This window comes from Ailuropoda melanoleuca, chromosome 1 (assembly GCF_002007445.2).
Source record: "Ailuropoda melanoleuca isolate Jingjing chromosome 1, ASM200744v2, whole genome shotgun sequence".
In the NCBI taxonomy this organism is placed as follows: Eukaryota; Metazoa; Chordata; class Mammalia; order Carnivora; family Ursidae; genus Ailuropoda; species Ailuropoda melanoleuca.
Window position 1 is genome coordinate 194,605,153 of NC_048218.1, and position 17,916 is coordinate 194,623,068.

Here is a 17,916-nt window from a genome sequence, read left to right on the forward strand (position 1 = left end):
CGACTGAGCCAGCCCGGCAGCTCATTTTTTTTTTTTTAAGACATGTACAATTATTTCTAATGATTCCAACACTTCAACCTTAGACCACCTAATGTACCTGTTTTCTTCCCTTGGCTTACAAGATATCCAGAATTTTTGATATAGAAATCTTGAAGGCTGATTAACCTGCATCCTAATCTTGGCATCCTTCTGTTCTATGTAAAGCTGGGACACAAGGAGGGGGAATTTTTTTTTTTTTTAAGAAAAGATAGACAGCCTGTCTAGAAATTTGGCCATAGAGAGGGCAACCCATCCTGCTGCCAGGTTGGCTTGCCCTAGAGCCAGCGGGACGTGTCTCCTCTGCCCAGGCTGAAATGTCCCAGTGTGGAATGAGTGTGGCAAGATGAGGGCGAGAGCAAGATGCTCTTCCTAGAGTTTAATTTTTTAACTATCTCAGATAAATACCATATCCCAGTACACTGAGAATTTATTTTTCCAAAAGAGCAGAAGTTCTGCTCCAGAAAAATGGAGGTTTGTGCATCATTTAATACTAATTTAAGCCCCAACAACAGAGCCTCCCTGGATAAGAGTACATTCTGTCAGGCATTTTTCTTTGCTAAGATGTCAGCAAGAAAGATTTCTAAATGTGATCTGGTCATTTCCAAGCTCAACCAGATTGTTTCACCGAGGTTTCGTAGCTTATTTCTCATCTTGGAGCATGATCGCTTTTATTCGAATGCTGTTACTACACGTGCACAGGAATGGTGGTGGTTATTTGTCTTCTAGTCTGGGAAGCCGCCCCATGCTCTGTAGCTTTTCAGGGGAAAATTTATTTGTTTGTTTGTTTATTTATTTATTGGTCAGTGTGTGAGCCTATTAAAACCGATCCCCAGGGGGCAGCACTTGGCCAGCTTGGTGGCCAAACACAGAAACCTGACTGGTCATGTTGCCGGCCCAAGAAAAGAGAGAAGAGAGAGGTCAAATATTTCCCCCCCCCTTCTTTTTTTTTTTTTTTTTAAAGATTTTATTTTATTTATTTATTCAACAGAGATAGAGACAGCCAGCGAGAGAGGGAACCACAAGCAGGGGGAGTGGGAGAGGAAGAAGCAGGCTCATAGCGGAGGAGCCTGATGTGGGGCTCGATCCCATAACGCTGGGATCACGCCCTGAGCCGAAGGCAGACGCTTAACTGCTGTGCCACCCAGGCGCCCCTCCCCACCCCTTCTTTTGTGTAGTTAACAGTTCTTTACTTTCCTGGCCCCTCAACGCTTTTGACAGAATGGGCTAGGGGAAGCAGTTTTACTAGACAAAGGTTTCGTCATCCCCTGGTGTCATTTTTTAATTCATGTGCTTGCTTTTGCTGTTACCTGGAAAGCCTTTCATATGTTCTTCTTCCCTCAGAAACATACCCACATTGCCTCAACGTTGCAGTTCCTGATTACGTTTCCTGCTTTTGTGTTTTGCATAACTGGATTTTGCAAGTTTTTGACTGGCTTTTTTAACACCGTTTGTAGTATTAAATCATGCCTTGCCTCACAGCAGCTCTGGCTGTGGCCTGAGAGTTTTCCACATTGGACCATGAAGGGAATTTAAACCACCGATTCCAAGGGGAAAAATGAAACATCCAAAATATAAGAATATTTTAATCCTTCAATCACTCTCTTAATGACAAAGTTGAAGTTGGCCGAATGATAGGCAGAATGCAAGTCACTCTCCATGATTGGTTATGTTTTATTTACTGGAGGATAATCTGTCTGTATGGTCTGGCCTTTAAGACACTGGGACCTTAGGTTGCCAAAAAAAATGTAAGTTCCTTGGACAATTTTCTAGAGGTAAGCTAGAGTGTCACCATCTCTTCCTATGTATACATAATAGAGCCACATATTCCTTACTTGCTTTTTTTTTTTTTAAAGATTTAATTTATTTATTCAACAGAGATAGAGACAGCCAGCGAGAGAGGGTACACAAGCAGGGGGAGTGGGAGAGGAAGAAGCAGGCTCATAGCAGAGGAGCCCGATGTGGGGCTCGATCCCGTAACGCCGGGATTACGCCCTGAGCCGAAGGCAGACGCTTAACCGCTGTGCCACCCAGGCGCCCCTCCTTACTTGCTTTTTAAGTTGGAGCTGGCCATTGAAGCTTACACTTACTCTGATTTGACAGGAATACATTTTTAAAAATCTTTTTATTATAAAAAGCTTTAAACAGCCACAAAAGCACAGAGTATGACTAGCACAAAGAACACTCCTATGCCCATCTGCCACCCAAATGCCACCTCATTCACTATGACCACTGTTCTGTATTTCTCCCCTCTCTCTTCCCCGGCCCCCACTGAATTATTCTGGAATAAATGCCAACATCAAATAGGATAGATTCCAAAAAGGAAAACAGCTTGAATAGTCTTCACACAGTTAAAAGGGAAGCCATCAATATTCTGTTTTGACCTTTGTCTTTTTTCGGAACTTTAGAGAAACCTCACGGTGGCCTTTGCTGAGTTGTCCAATCTGAGTCTTGGCTGGTATTCAGTCTGTATTACCTCTGGTTGCTGTCTAGAGACCTGTTAGTCTGTTACATGTGATTTCTGCTGAATAATGTGGGATGATTTGGTGACTGATGTTAAATTCAACTGTTTTAAAGATGAAAGTGTTCCTGAGACTATTTTAAATGATTCTGAAGCCAATTGCATAGGTTTAAGAAATGAGCAAATTTGTTGATGTTCTTGTAAATCGGGTTACTCACTATGGGAGAAGGGAGATAGAACATGGAAGCAGATAAAGAAGAACGCTGTTTTATTGGTTTTGAACTGGAGATATTTATATGAGTGTGCGTGATTGTGTGTGTATGTGTGTGTGTGTTTTCTCTCCCTGACACCACCTTCTCTCACCCCCAACTCTGCCCCTGTCCTCTGAAAGAACCTAAAACAATAACCTAGTAATGATGAGCTTACCTACAGTCCTGAGCTTGCTTTCTAATTACTATTTCACAGAGCCAAAGGTGTTTGGGAAAATGGTCAATTCCAGGTTTGAGACAGATAGAATATAAGGGGAACTTGGAACAGCTTGAGTCAGAAAAGAAGAAAACACCTGATGACTGATGGGACACAAAAATTGGCTTCAAGCACCAGATTTGGGACAATTTGAGATTAAAGACAAGAGTGATGATCATGGATTATGGAACATTTGTCTCAGTCTGCTCAAGCTGCCATAACAAGAAAACACAGACAAGGCGGCTTAAACAACAAACAGTTCCAGAGACTGGGACGTCAAAGATCAAGGAACTGGCAGATTTGGTGCCTGATGAGGGCCCTCCTGGCTTTCAGACAGATGTCTTCTTGCTCTCCTCATGTGGTGGAGAGTGGAGGGGAGGGCACTGGTCTCTTCCTCTTCTGAGGACACTAATCTCATCATGGTTGAGGGGGAGGTCTAACATCATGACCTCGTGTAAATCTAAGTACTTCCCAAAGGCACTCCCTCCAAATACCATCACGTTGGGGATCAGGGCCTCACTATTTGAACTTTAATTGGATATTTTAATGAAAAGTTATAAGGGACATTTGGGGGCTGAAGAAGAAGTTAAGGGTGATGTGTCTTGTCTGTAACTCACATTCAAATGGTTTGGCCAACACAGTGTCCCTATGTATTTAGAGAGTGACAGAAAGCAAATGCAGTAAACGTTATAACTAATAAACTGAGGAGAGAGTGTATAATGTTGTACTATTGTACTATTCTTCCAGATTTTCTGTAGGTTTGAAATTTTTCATAATGAAACCAGGAAAACTAAAGAGACAGGAGGAAAAAAAATGGACAAAGAAGCGGCTAAAACAACGTCTCTGTAGTGACTGGATAAAGGTGCCTGCTTTCTGTGCTGTTTCACTCTTCCTGAAACTTCAGTCCTTGTTAGGTAAGAGAAGAACTTCTCAAGTCTGTACGTGAAGAAACAGGTTGTACCCTCATTTTATTTCAATTGTGTTTGGTGCTACAGTTAGGCATTACACCAACAATGAGCTTTTCTGTCGATAGAGCAAATCAGGAACAGGGTTATGATTGCCATTACCTTGTAGCTGAACAGACAGTAAACGGAATTTCCTTCTCCTAATGCAAAGCCTTCTTTTTTAATCACTTTTACAGCGTTAGGGTGGTAATCCTTCTTACTGTCACTATTTGGCTCCTATGCTGTACCTAAAGTCTGGGCCTATGTTTCCTTGAATTTTAGCTCTGTGCAGCAGCCAGCTCACAAGGGTTCCTCGTGTCACTCATCTCAGTGTCCTGGCCCCCACCCTAATCCATGTGACTCTGAAGCAGCCTTGGTTTCTGCTGCTCCTCCATGCATCCTTCTGCCAAGACTCCTGAGGGTCAGAGGCCTGCAATGGCTGGTTCTCATTGCCCCAAACAGCAGGCAAATAGATTGTATTGGTGCTAAAGATTTGCCTTTTATGTATGTTGTGATTGGCCACGTAAGCCTTCAGTCTATTCTCACTTAAAAAACTAGGTTCGTGAAAAAGATCCTGTTTTCGTGAAGGAAGCTCCACCCTTCAAGACAGTTTTATTTATTAATTCTCTGCAAAGCCAAATCTTTAAAGACTTCAGCATAGCCCAACATGTGACACAAACACATCTCCAAAGAACCAGCTCCTAGTTTCCAGTCTGCAAAAGATAGATGCCCACTGACAGTAACTGGCAACCGTTGGCAAAGGTGTTAGATGGTCACTTGCTCATTTTCTCAATAAAACAACTGCAGCAGAAAGAGTTCGCTTGCTGCAGAGTTGACTCAAGGATTTTTCATGAATTCACTCTAGCCACACAGCTACTGCAAAGGGAATGTCCACCAACCATGCTGCCTTGCATCCACTTGAGAGGAAACTTCATTTAATATAATGTTGGCCTTGGTGAGGAATCAGAGGGTTATTAGTGAAATTAATTGCATAAAATCTACCCTGTTAGTGAGAAGCCTCTTTGCAGTAATACAAACTGGACCTTGGAACAAAGAGGCTAAAGTCCATCACATAGTTATGTGCCCATTGGCCACTTGGATTGAGGCCCTTAATCCATTCTGACATTTGTTGTATAGAATATCCATTGGGATTTTCCAGGCAGTCACTGGCCGTAGGTTAGCTAGTCAGCATTTTAATTTCTGAAGCACGTTAGGATTCTGAACTGGATTGTAGGGAATGTGATTTGTAGCTGGAATTCCAGGTACTCCCCTGGAAGTCTTGGTATTTTATAAGCTTTATTTCATAATCCTTATTTAATCTTTATTTCTACACCCAGACACTGGGGGTCAGTATTTGTTCATAAATGCCTCTGGATTTGCCTGCAAGCCTGGTTCTGACTATTTACAAGAGGTCAAGGCCAAAGAGGCCTGGAATAGATTGTGGGCTTTCTTTCCCTGATTATGTAACTGTAGAGCTCAGCCAATGTCAACATAAAATGTAAATAGAGACCTCATGGATCCCCATGGGATTGTAACCTGGGAAAGAGGCAGACATAAGTAAATATAAATTTAGATTTTTCAATTGAAAATATAAACTAATACCAAGTCCTTGCTGGTTTCTGGAGTCTTGCTGGTGTCTGGCAACAGTGGTCCTGCCAAGGCACTCAGATGCTTAGCCAGCATCCTGGCTGTCACCCTGACCTTCCTTCTGATCAGTTAGAGTCCTTTTGATTTTCCCTTCTTGTTCCTTTCAAATCCATCTCCTCTCTATCCTCCCTGCTCAGGCCTTGGATCACATCCTCAGCTTTGCTCTCTTTAAACATTTCAAACATTGATTTCCCTCCTTCTACTTTTACTCCTCTCCAATCCTCTCCAAGAATCTGTCGGGTGACTTTTCAAAAGCTCTGCCACGCAGAAGTTGGTGCAGACTTTCAGGGACACCAGCACCTTTTTAAGGATCCGCCTTTGCCCTCATTGTCCATCACCCACTCCTTGCCTACCAGGTATCTGCTCATTCCTCAGGACTCTTAGGCTCCCTTAGAGTCCCTGACTCACCTATGCCGGAGCTCACTTGTCCCCTTGTCCCTTCTCTCCTGGCAGGATAACTGAATGAATCCCAAGTCCTCTGCCTCATGAAGCTGAATGCCAGACAAGGTCATGTAGATTTACTCTCCAAAATGTCAAAAAGGCATCCCCCTTGAGTCCTGGATTGTTCATTTTTATAGATTCTTTAAAATATTTCTCGTCTAGCAGATATTTGATCTTAATTTGTCCCATGCTCTGGGGCTGTCTTCCCATCAGTCCACACAAGCAGACATGGAAACCCTGCTGCTGGTGGACAGAGAGCCAAGCGAGGCCAAGTGGCCTGACGGCTCAGAGCATTTCTCCCTCAGCAACTGCCATCATGATGTGGAAACAGGTTAACGATTTGTGTTCTTGCTTTTTATTCAAATTATAGTTAAATGTAGCAGTAAAAGTATTTTGAAAATAAGTAGAGAAGATTCCTTAATCCTACCATCCTGAGGACTATTTCATTTCTTTCTTCCTATATGCATTTTCACATAGATATATTCTTTTTTTTTTTAAGATTTTATTTATTTATTTGACAGAGAGAGAGACAGCCAGTGAGAGAGGGAACACAAGCAGGGGGAGTGGGAGAGGAAGAAACAGGCTCCCAGCAGAGCAGGGAGCCCGATGTGGGGCTCAATCCCAGGACCCTGGGATCACGCCTTGGGCCGAAGGCAGACGCTTAACAACTGAGCCACCCAGGCGCCCCTCACATAGATATATTCTTAATTTACATTCCACTGTGGTTTTTTTTAAATCATAAGTATTTCTCCATGGTTCATGGGCTTCAAACAATCTTAATATATGGGTAAATATTGTTCCATCATTTGGATAGAACTTAAACGTCCCAAAAGGAAAAAAAATTAGATGCTTTCAATATTCTGCTATAATAAATAATTCTGTTTATATAACTTCACTACAGGCCTGTCTTGAATGTGTGTGAAGTTCAGTACAAGAGCACAATGGCAGCCCACATGCTACTTGTCTAAATATTTTAAAATACCAATCAAGGTAACAAACTTACATAAAATATTTTGTATGTTTTATATAACCTGACAAATATATCTTCAAAACAAAAAGTATCTTAAAATATGTAAAGATATTTTATAAGACTGAAAGCCAGGAAATATCAGGAATGGTTATGGAAGTCTTCTCTGAAAAGATTTCATATATACTAAACCTTGAATGATACAGCACGTATGTCAGTGTGTGCATGCACATATGTGTGTGCGAGTGCTAAGGCAGAAAGAGGTATTGAAGAAGTAGAAAATAGCTAGGGTCAGGATCGCTTGGGCCAATAATGAGCAGGGAAGCATCATGGGATGGGATTAGAGAAGTAGACAGAAGTTATATTGGGCTATGGTGAGAGAGATGGAAGATCTGGGTCTTCTCAGTAGAAGAGTGGTCTGGTGACCCAAGCCCTTCTGGCCACAAAGAGCTTCAGCCATTTGAGCAGAGTCTCCCCAAGGCAATGTTTTACTTTCCACTATTGTGAAATATGATCCTTTTGAAAATTGTAAATCCTATCATCTTTAAAGAGAGATTAAGCCTCCCAAATGTATGAATCATTGAGAGAACTGAAGAGAGAAATGGAGACTTTAATACCTCCCCTTCAATTAGGATAGAACAATAGACAGAAGGTGAACAAGGAAACAGAGGACTTGAACAACACAATGGAACCAATTGGACCTAAGAGACATATACAAAACACTGCACGCCAAAACAGCAGAATACACATTCTTCTCGAGTGCACCTAAAACATTCACCAAGATAGACCACATGCTAAGCCACAAAATAAGTCTTACCAAAGTTAAGAAGATTGAAATCATATGAAGTATCTTTAACCACATGAAATGAAACTAGGATTCAATAACAGAAAGAAGACAGGAAAATCACCTAAAATATGGAAATAAATAATTCACTTTAAACAATCAATGAGTCAAAGAAGTCACAAGGGGATTTAGAAGAAATCTGGAGGTAAAATGAAAATACAACATACCAAAGCCTATGGAATACAATAAAAGCAGTACTAAGATGAAAGTTTATAGTGACAAATGCTTACATTAAAAAGAAGAAAGATCTCAAATCAACAACCTAATTTTGCATCTCAAGGAACTACAAAAGGAAGAGCAAACTAAACCAAAAGTTAGCAGAAAGAAGGAAATAATAAAGATCAGAGCACAGATAAAAGGAATAGAGAATAGAAGCAATAGAAAAATTAATAAGATCAAGAACTGGTTTTTTGAAAATATCAACAAAATTGGCAAATCCTTAGCTAGACTCAGAAAAAAAGAGATGAAACTCAAATAATTAAAATTAGAAATGAAAGGGACATTGCAACTGATGTCACAGGAATAAAAAGGATTATAACAGACTGCCATGAATATGCCAACAAACTGGATAACCCAGAAGAAATGGATACATTCCTGGAAACATACAACCTACCAACATTGACTTGTAAGAAATAAAAAAATCAGGGGCGCCTGGGTGGCTCAGTCGTTAAGCGTCTGCCTTCGGCTAGGGTCATGATCCCAGGGTCCTGGGATCGAGCCCGGCATTGAGCTCCCTGCTCTGCTGGGAGCCTGCTTCTTCCTCTCCCACTCCCCCTGCTTGTGTTCCCTCTCTCACTGGCTGTCTCTCTCTGTGTCAAATAAATAAAATCTTTAAAAAAAAAATCAGAATAGACTTATAACTAGTAAAGAGACTGAAGCAGTAATCAAAAGCCTCCTAACAAAGGAAAGTCCAGGACCTGAGGCTTCACTGGAAAATTCTACCAAATAAAGAAGAATTAATACCAATCCTTTTAAAACTTTTCCAAAGAATAGGAAGATGAGGGAACATTTTCAAACTCATTCTATGAGGCCAGAATTACTGTGATGCCAAAAAAAGAAATAAAAGCCACCCAAATTGGAAAGAAAAAAGTAAAATTATAACTGTTTCACAGATGACATAATTTTATATGAGAAAACCCTAGAGATTACACACACACACATACACACACACAACTGTTAAAATTAAGAAATTATTTTAACAAAGTTACAGGATGGAAAATCACACAAAAATCAACTATGTTTCGATACACTAACAATGACCAATCTGGAAAGAAAATTAAGACAACAAACTCATTTACTATAAAATCAAAAAGAATAAAATACTTAGGAATAAACTTAATCAAGATGAAAATCTTGTACACTGAGTGCTACAAAACATTGCTAAAAGAAATTAAAGAAGATACAAATATATGGAAAGACATTCTGTGCTCATGGATTGGAAGACTTAATATTATTAAAATGTCCATACTACTCAAAGTTATCTACAGATTCAGCGCAATCCCTATCAAAATCCCAATGGCATTCTTTGCAGGGATAGAATTAAATATCCTAAAAATGAATCTCAAGAGACCCACAATATCCAAGGCCATCTTGAGGCCTCACACTGCCTGATTTCAAAACATACTACAAAGCAACAAGACTGTGTAGGACTGCCATAAAAACAGGTATAGAGACCAATGGAACAGAGTGGAGACCCCAGAAATAAAGCTCTGCATGATATGGTCAAATGATTTTTGATAAACATGCCAAACTACACAATGGGGAAAAGCCAGTCTCTTTGAATGGTATTGGGAAAACTGGATATCCATGTGCAAAAGAATTAAGTTGGACCTTACCTTACACCACACATAAAAATCAACTCGGAATGGTTTAAAAATCTATCCATAAGACCTAAAAATATAAAACTCCTAGAGAAAATTAGGGAGAAAGATTCAGGACATTGGATTTGACAATGATTTCTTTGGTATGACACCAAAGGCAAAGGCAATGAAAGCAAAAATATGCAAATGAAACTATATCAAATGTAAAAAATTCTGTGCATCAAAGGAAACACTCAACAGAGTGAAAAGACAACCTACAGAATGGGAGAAAATATTTGCAAATCATATATTTAAGAGATAATATCCAAAATACATAAGGAATTTCTACAACTCAACAACAAAAATAACCCAATTTAAAAATGGGCAAGGGACTTGAATAGACAATTCTCCAAAGAGAATATATAAATGGACAACACACATATGAAAAGATGCTCAACATCACAAATTATAAGAGAAATGCAAATCAAGGGGCACCTGGGTGGCTCAGTAGGTTAAGCGCCTGACTCTTGATTCTGGCTCAGGTTATGATCTCAGGGTCATGAGATGGAGCCCTACAACAGGCTCCGCACTGGGGCATGGAGCCTGCTTGTGATTCTCTCTCCCTCTGCTCCTCCCTACCCCCACTCTCCCTCTCTCTTAAAAGAAAGAAAAAAAAAGGAAAAATGCAAATCAAAACTACATTGAGATATCACCTCGCATCCATTAGAATGGCCACTACCAAAAGAACAGAAAATAACAGATGTTGGCAAGGATGCAAAGAAATCTTTGGCACTGTTGGTGGGGATGTAAAATGGTGCTGCCATTATGGAAAACAGTACAGTATGGAAGTTCTTCAAAAAATTACAAATGGCATTATCATATGATCCAGAAATCCCACTTCTAGGTATATATCCTAAAGAATTCAAACCAGGATGCTGAAGAGATATTTATACACCTGTCAGTTACATTATTCACAATAGCCAAGAGATGGAAGCAACCCAAACATCCATTAACAAATGAATAAAGAAAAGGGGATATATACATACAATGGAATATTATGTAGACTTAAAAAAGAAGGGAATTCTGTCATATGCTGCAACATGGATGAACCTTGAGGACATTCCCCTAAGTGAAATAAGCCAGTTAGAAAAGGACAAATACTGTATGATTCCATTCATATGAAGTATCTAAAGTAGCCAAAATCATACAAGCAGAAATTAGAAAGGTGATTGCCAAAAGCTAGGGGGGAGAGGGTATTAGTATTTAATGGTTATAGAGTTTCAGTTTTGCAAGTTGAAAAAGTTCCGGGGATCCTACTGCACAACACTGTGAATATACTTAACTACACTGTACACTTAAAATGGTTACGTTGGTCAATTTAATGTCATGTGTTTTTATCATATAAAAAGAGACTAAGAGAAAGACCTCTATACTTTTTTTTACAGATTTATTTATTTTAGAGAGAGAGAATGTGTGTGCCCAAGTGGGGAGAGGAGCAGGGGGGAGAGGGGGAGAAACTCATGCAGACTCCCCACTGAGTGTGGAGCCCAATGCAGGGCTCAATGCCATGACCCTGAGATCACAACCTGAGCTGAAATGAGGAGTCGGAAGCTCAACCCACTGAGCCACCCAGGCGCCCCAAGACTTCTACACTTCTAAATGCACCACTGGAAATGATGTCATGACAAGCATCACAATGAAACGAATATGACGATGACGATTTTTATGACTGTCGATGTCATGAAAAAGTAGGAAAAGCACTATATTTAAAATCTTGATTTTAAATTTTATCACACAGGTATCATGAATTACTCCCAAAGATGACTCTCTGCTGCAAAGTAAGCCTGGTCTTAGATCTTGTTAAATCCTCCTCAGAGAAGGTGAGTAACCAGCCCAAAGTCACCAAGCTAGACATACCTGCTGCAGGATTCAAATCCGGGGCTCTCTAACTCTGCAGCCCATGTCCTTGGCCACTACACCATACTGCTTTTAATTTAAAAAAAGATTTTAAATCGAGACGTCCACTTAAAATTGGCCAAGGTTATCCAACAAAGCTACAGTGAGCAAATCCCATTGTTTGTTCTCTTACAAACTAATATGGTCCCACATAAGTCCAACAGAACACTGAGTGGAGCTAGAGAGCTTAGATTTTTCACACAAAATTGAAGTGCTTTTCTCAGTGAGACAGAATTTGCTTTCCTTCTTTTCTCAAACCATCTGCTTTGATCTTTGGGGAGTCCAGAGCCTGTGTGGTAAAGCCTAGCTGGATTATATGAATACATACATAGGAATAGGTGAGCTAAACATTTTACTTGCCAAAAAGTAAAACAAACATTGTGCCTTCTTCAGTACGGGGTATTTAAAGCCACAGCCCTCCAGCCTTGGAAAACTACCAGCATCAGGATCCTCAGTCAGAAACAGCAGAAACCACTCTAGCTAGTCTAAACAAAACAGGAATTTGTTAAAGGATATCAAGTGCCTCGCAGACTTCTTGGGAAGGCCAGAGAATTAAGCTTGGAAGGCCACTCCGCTGAGAGTAACACCCAAAGCACAGAGTAGGGATGGCTCCAGCAAGACCCCAATGCCCCTGCCATTGGGCACAGACACTCTAGCTCCCAGCGATGACTTTGGGCACTGCACTAGAACATCTGCGGCTGCTACCCCAACTGGCAATGGTCTAGTAGATTGCAAAAATGGCCACAAATTCTTCTTTTCTCCTGTGTCCATCTATCCATGCTCCTTTACCAGGAAACTTCAAATGACCTCCCACCGGATTCTGAGCTCAGCCAATGGGATGTCAGGAAAGTGACGCTAGCAGAGACTTGAGAAGGCTGCGCATGCAACGGAGCTTGTCTTCCTTTGGAACCCTGAAGCTGCCACGTGGAGAAACCCAAGCTGACCTCCGAGGTGATGAGACATACACGGCAGAGTCACGCCTGCTACCTGAAGCTATGGCTTGAAAACCACCAGACATGTAATTTGAGGCCAACCTAGATCTCCCATCTATTAGGCAACTTGCCAGTTCACCATGGACACATGAGTGAGCCCAGCAATGATCAACGAAGCTGGCACAGACCACACAGTCTGGCCGACCCACAAAATCGCAAGTCAAATAAATGGCGGTTATTATAACTCACCATGTTTGGGGTATCAGCAGCAAAAGTTACCTGATATTAGTTTACTAAATTCTTTCACGTACCTTCTCTCACTCTCCTCTGCTCACAGCTCTCTGAGGCACATGGAGCAGGTTCCTTATCTGCGTGTTCCAAGGGCGAGGACATTGAGCCCCACAGAAGCTTAATGACTTGCCAAATGTCAAACTGCTAATAAATTTAAAAAGATGGGTTTAGAATGGAGGTTACCTTAACCCCCTACTCAAAATATACACATCGACCATATTGTTTTATTTGAGGCAAAGCAATAGTGCAATATGGCTTCAGCTTAGCCAATAGTTCTGCTAATATATTCTTATCTCCTCTGATTATCATATAAACTCTTAAAATTCAAGAGGGGAATCCCTCCATCAAAATCTGTTCCAGCATTTAGAGGCAACTATCAAGTAGCCAAACCGGGTAGAATTCAGGTGATCATAGGGAATAAGCAGGCAAATATCTCCTGCGAAGAGCGTACTTTGGAGGAAATCAACATTTCTTAATCTCTGTGGATCTCTGCTCTGGTCTCCCACTTGCTGATAAACTCTTACAGATACCAGTGTAGGTAACAGGACTGAACACGTTATAGACAAAGACCTTAGGGTGAAATTTGGGGTCAGTACTAATACGAAGGCAAACTCTTGGTTCTGTTAAAGAGCTTAACTCAAGTTTGTCATTAGCTATGGTTCTAGGAGGAATGTGCATAGTGTTACGAAGTGGGAATAATAAAATACTGTTGGTGTTCATTAGCAGGGTTCACAAAAGCTTTCATGGGGGTGTAGCATTGGAGCCAGCATTGCAGCAGGAAGATGGGAGGACAGGGAGGTGAACAAGTCTGGCAGGAGGTTGGCTAGAAGGGGTCTGAGAAAAGGGGAAGACCCAAATAGATTAAGGCAGGTTTTAAGCAGGAGTGACCAGGATAACCTTAACTGAAACAGAGAAGTGGTTCATAAATGCACCAATTCTAGGATTTGCTAAAATCAATGAAACAGGTACTAGCTGACAGTCTAAGGAAGAGAGAAAGGAGCTGGGGTAGTGAAACATAATGAGTTTCATTTTGAGCATGTTGGGCTTGAAGTATCAGTAGATTCTCTTTATGGGCATGTCTGTGACCAGTTAAAAACATAGCCCTGGACCATAAAAGAGAAGCCAGTGGGCTCAGCTATGATTCCTACCTTGTAGAGTTTTGTGAGAATAAAATAGAATAATATATCTGCATGTCTAGTGGAGTTCTTGGCCACAGAAGAAAGCTTAAATTACCTTTCAGTTCCTAGAATAAACAGTTTCCTTACCCCACTTTTTCCTTCTCTGTTGGTGGTAGGGAAGCCTGACTTTGCATGTTTCCTAGTATCCACCAAGACTACCTGAAAGACCTTTGCCAAGTACTCATCATCAAGAATGGTTTGGGAACCCCATTCTAGAGAAAAGAGTATGGTGGTTTTTAAAGAATTAAAAATAGGATCACAATATTATTCTGCAATTCTACTTCTGAGCATATGGCCAAAATAATTGAAAGTAGGGTCCCGAAAAGATATTTTTACACCCATGTTCTTAGCAGCATTATTCAAAATAGCTAAAACATGGAAACAACCCAAATGTCCATCAACAGATGAATGGATAAACAAAATGTGGTCTGTACATACAATGCAGTATCATTCAGCCTTAAGAAGGAAGGACATTCTGACATACGCTACACAGATAAACTTTGAAGGTACCATGCCAAGTGAAATAAGCTAGTCACAAAAAGACAAATACTATATGATTCCACTTATATGAGAGTAGTCAAATCAAAGAGACAGAACAGTGTTTGCCAGGAGCTGGGGGAGATGGGGAGTTAATGCTTAATGGGTACAGAGTTTCAGTTTTGCAAGATGAAAAGAGTTTTGGAGGTTGATGTTGGGGATGGCGGCATGGCACTATGAATGGATTTAATTCTACTGACCTGTACACTATAAAATGGTTAAAATAGTAAATTTATGTTCTATGTATTTTACCACATTTTTTTTTTTGGAAAAAAAATCACATGACTTGGAGAGCTTCATAAAATACAGATTCCTGGGCCTCACCACCCGGGTGCAGGTTCCATAGCTCTGAAGTGGGGCTGAAAATTTGAAATTTCTAACAAGCTTTCAGGTGATGCTGATGCTGCCCATTCCAGGGCCATACTTTGAATAGCACTGCCCTGGGGGGAAACAGATTAACAATGGGGAAGGAAGTTGAGTCACTAAATGATCTTATATAATGGGGAAGACAGATCAACTCTCTTAAGCCAGTGTCAGTGTAGTGTATGTCTCCGTCATCCAGCTTCGCTTCCATCCTGATTCAGTTGGTACTCAATAATTGCTTGTTGGGGGGCGCCTGGGTGGCTCAGTGGGTTAAGCGTCTGCTTTGGGCTCAGGTCGTGATCTCAGGGTCCTGGGTTGGAGTCCCATGTCGGGCTCCCTGCTCAGTGGGGAGCCTGCTTCTCCCTGTCCCTCTGCCCGTCCCCGCCCTTCCCTCTGCAGTGAGAAACTCTTGCTGCTCCCCAGCACCAGGCCATGGGCTCCAAGGGCTGCTGCTGCTACACACACCAGTCCTTCACTGCAGGTCAGACTGCCCCCCTCCCCCGTTCCCCTATGCCTCCAGCTAGCACCCCTTCCCAGGGAGTTAAAGGACGACTTATCTCGCAGGGCACGATGGGGACACAGGCTTGCTGAGAGAGCTCAATTCCAAGTCCAGGAGCCGAAGAGACTCATGGGCAACGTCAGACCGGGGGTGGGGGGGGGGCTGCTGTGGTGGGAAAGAATGCTGGTCGCGACCACTTCCTTCTCTTTATTCTGCAGAGCAGTTAAATGCTGGCCTTGCCCGAATAGCATGCTGAGACCTGGACCTCAGTAAGTCCAAAACACACACCCTTTTCAGAAATGTGTAATGTCATCATTTCTTGACCAAAGGACTCCAACCACAGAGAGGCACAAATTTTCCATTGGGATTTGTTCTGCTGTTCTCTTTTGGTGGGTATAACTCTTTCCATCTTGCTTTTGAAACCCCAATTCATTATATGAAGTATAGGTTTTTCAAAATGGATTTTTAAGGAAGCTTGTTATTAAATATACATCTCTCATCCGTCTGTCCTTCTCACTCCACTTTATGGATTTGAGAACTGAGACATAGAACAGTCTATGGCTTAGAAAAGCTAAATTTGTTCTTTTATTTGGACCAGGGACCATCATCTGGGCTTCGAGGTCTAAAGATCTAGGATTACCGGCCCTCTCCCCAGCCCTCAGTATGGCCAGACCCTGAAGCAAAAAGCCAGGAACCTCATTCCCCAAGGGCCAAGCAACCCAAGACTTCCAGTTGCTGGTTGCAATTGAAGGCTAGTACATTTGGAGAACAGAATGGAACCATTTCTTGCACAGGCAAACAATTTGTAATCATTACAAAGCAAGAAGCTAATGAAAAGCAATTAGTCCAACGGCCAGCCTTGCCATAAATTTTATTCCCAGAGTGAACACATGATACAGGCATGATTCTTGATCTCAGATAAAGAAGAAAATGTGGAGCTATTATTAAATACAGAGTAAAAAGACATGAAAAAAAAAATGCCAGAAGATAGAAGGAATGCAAGCAGGAGCCCTGGGGCGGAGGGAGGGAAGAGCTAGCAAAGGCAGGCGGATGTGTGGGGAGGGCGAGGGGTGAGGGGCACTGTGGAGCTGGGCCAAGTTGAGTCAGTCTCCAGGCTGGCGGTGCTGAGGGGCCAGGGACAGAGCCAGCTTCCCTCCCCCCTCCCCCCAGTAGTCCTGAGTTTGGATCTCTGCTGCTCTGGCTGGGCCGCTCATCCTCTGCACCCTGCTGCCCCTTCTTCCACAGGGAGTCACATAGTGCCCTCCCTTAGGGAGCAAGAAATAAAGAATGACTCCTCATTTCCTGGAACACTTGAGACCACAGGGGAGTTGGCCGAGGCAAGGGAAAGTTAAGATTTTTGGTGGAATGGGGGCAGGGAGAGAGGGCACTGAAGCTACCTATGTATCTCTCCCTACCAGACAGAATTCTGGCAAAATGCGTGCGACGGCTTTTGAGATAGCCTGTGGTTGAAAAATCAGCCAGGGATATTTTAAGTTCTACTCATAGAACCAGACTGCCAGGGAGGGATTTCTTCCTTTGAAAGATCAGAATATAATTTGCCCTCAGGCCACCTTAAGTGTACCTCGAATGAATACCTAATATGATCACAAAATCTTCCCAGCCGCTAAGAAAAAGGGTCTTCCCCTTTCTCCATCCCAGATGACTGAAATTCCTTTAATACAGGACAAAAAAATATTTCTGAAATCATTAATGATAACATTTTAAAAGCAAATACCACTAAGGAACAGAGCGTACCGAAGATACTCATCTGCAGTGAAAAGGTAGTAAATGGAGTGACGGGTGAAAAGATTTCCCCGTTTTGATGGAAGAAAGGCGCGCTAAAGGAGAGGAGGGGTTTATGTTGAAGAAAGACTCGGAAAACAAAGTTACTGACCAGCTGATTGTACTAAGGGTTGGCCTTGTTTATCTCCAGTTGGGGTGGAGGAGAGAGAACAGTACCCTTTCCAGCCGTGTGTGCAGATACCCTTGTCCCATGGGGCTGTTGACAATAGATAATCTTTTGTATGCTTTATGGAGATTTGGGCACTTTCTTTCTTCATGCTTTCTCAAAAGCATTCTTTGAGCGTTCCGTTGCATCATCATTTGAGATACTTACGTACACGTGACAGTTGGTGGCACAGCACAGGGAGATGCAGAGGGCCTGATACTGGAAGCCCAAGATTTGTGTTCTACCCCAGGCCCTTGCCACCGACTAACTGAACAACCTGTGACCAGTCACTTCCTCTCCGACGCTTCATTTTCTCAGTGAGTGCCCTGGATCAGAGTTTCCTTTTTTCCAAATTGGGATGCTGTCTTTGAAAGCGGAGCTCCCTCAGTGAAGTAGAGGGGGGTCCCAGAACCCTGCCCACCCAGCTCCCTGTGTCCTCCCCCTGCCTGGGAGGCACCTCATCAGAAGCCCAGAGAGTTTGAACTACCCTGCCTGAGATGGCGGCTAATGTCTCTGGGAGTTTATCAGAGAATAGCTTCTGCTAGAAGAGTATCACAGACAGGCTTGGAGAATATGGCAATCCTGTTCTAGAATAAGGCACATATTCT

The 17,916-nt window shown here is 42.0% G+C and overlaps 1 long non-coding RNA gene across 10 annotated transcripts in view; it reads left to right on the forward strand.

The window, feature by feature from the left end:
• Nucleotides 1–1,084: 1,084 nt before the first annotated feature.
• Nucleotides 1,085–17,916, forward strand: part of LOC117804569 — a 33,524-nt gene continuing 16,692 nt past the window's right edge. For 6 of the 10 annotated variants that reach the window (XR_004629061.1, XR_004629072.1, XR_004629056.1 and 3 more), the window contains exons 1-2: nucleotides 1,085–3,876; nucleotides 11,403–15,749. This is a non-coding gene — a long non-coding RNA (uncharacterized LOC117804569). Of the gene's footprint in view, nucleotides 3,877–6,895; nucleotides 6,985–11,402; nucleotides 15,750–17,916 lie in introns of all 10 variants that reach the window. The other 4 variants (XR_004629069.1, XR_004629059.1, XR_004629067.1 and 1 more) reach the window with 4 other exon arrangements.